This window comes from Limulus polyphemus, unplaced genomic scaffold (assembly GCF_000517525.1).
Source record: "Limulus polyphemus unplaced genomic scaffold, Limulus_polyphemus-2.1.2 Scaffold63, whole genome shotgun sequence".
Taxonomy (NCBI): domain Eukaryota; kingdom Metazoa; phylum Arthropoda; class Merostomata; order Xiphosura; family Limulidae; genus Limulus; species Limulus polyphemus.
The window spans coordinates 914,770-916,014 of NW_013665673.1; the positions used below are offsets into that span (position 1 = coordinate 914,770).

Sequence of the window (1,245 nt, forward strand, 5' to 3'; positions counted from 1 at the left end):
AGAAAGACAGTATGCAATACTATTTGACTCCTATTTTGGAAAGACAGTATGCAATGCTATTTGACTCCTATTTTGGAAAGACAGTATGCAATGCTATTTGACTACTATTTTGGAAAGACAGTATGCATTGCTATTTGACTCCTATTTTGGAAAGACAGTATGCAATATCATTGATTTCTACCTCATATATATATATATATAGCTACTTTTATTAATTGTATTGTAGGTTCATGCTGAGCTGCTTTCATGACACCATACATTTAAGCTTAGCAGGCATGAAATTGAATTCAGTTTGTGCTAGTACTGTATCAGACCAATAATCAAGTTCAATAAAGTGAGTATAAATATTGGTTCCAATCATAGTGCTCTTAATCGATGGTTCTGAGAAGGTCATAAAAAACCACCTATGGCGATGAAGGTCTCGAGCAAGAACAAAAAAAAAGCACTGCGAGAGAAAAAAAAAGACACAGATAACCAGAAACGAAAGTTGACAGCACAGTGAGAAACGGAAAGAAGAAATTATTTAGTTTGATTGATACAGAGATGTAACTGTGAAACATATGTACACATGTGTAATTATATTTGGATCAAGTTATTTATTTCTTTACTCATTATTTATAACAGACACAGTTCTAGATTGAAGATGTGAGATATTTCCTTTCACGTATCAGAATGTGCATGTTAAATTCATAACAATATTAATTCAGGTCGTTAAGATTTAGTTTATTTTATTGTTGTTGCCGACAAAACGAACGAGAAATTTTAGCAGACTTTTCAGCATGAATCACCGTGATTCCCATTCAAATTTGCAAAATAAAATGACTATTTGAATAAAGATACTAAAGGCAAACATCGATGGATCTAATACAATCAGTCGTGATATTGCCTAGATGGTGATCGCAAGGTCTTGATTTCAGGCATCTTGTTTTTAGCTTATTAACTACTACTATGAATCTCTATCATAAGCTTTATGGTACACGTTAAGTACCCAGACTTGATGTTCTGATTCTATCTATGCCATCCACGTGAAGGGATATTCACGTAAATAATGTTTATTTGTTTGTTATTGATTTCGCGCAAAGCTACACGAGGGCTATCTGCGCTAGCATTCCCTAATTTAGCAGTGTAAGACTAGAGGGTCATCACCACCCACCGCCAACTCTTGGGCTACCCTTTTACCAACGGATAGTGGGAGTGACCGTCACATTATAACGCCCCACGGCTGAAAGGGCGAGCATGTTTGGT

The 1,245-nt window shown here is 35.5% G+C and overlaps 1 protein-coding gene across 1 annotated transcript in view; it reads right to left on the reverse strand.

Moving 5' to 3' along the window:
• Nucleotides 1-1,245, reverse strand: part of LOC106464779 (eye-specific diacylglycerol kinase-like) — a 263,541-nt gene that overhangs the window by 12,366 nt on the left and 249,930 nt on the right. The gene's annotated exons all lie outside the window — the stretch shown is intronic.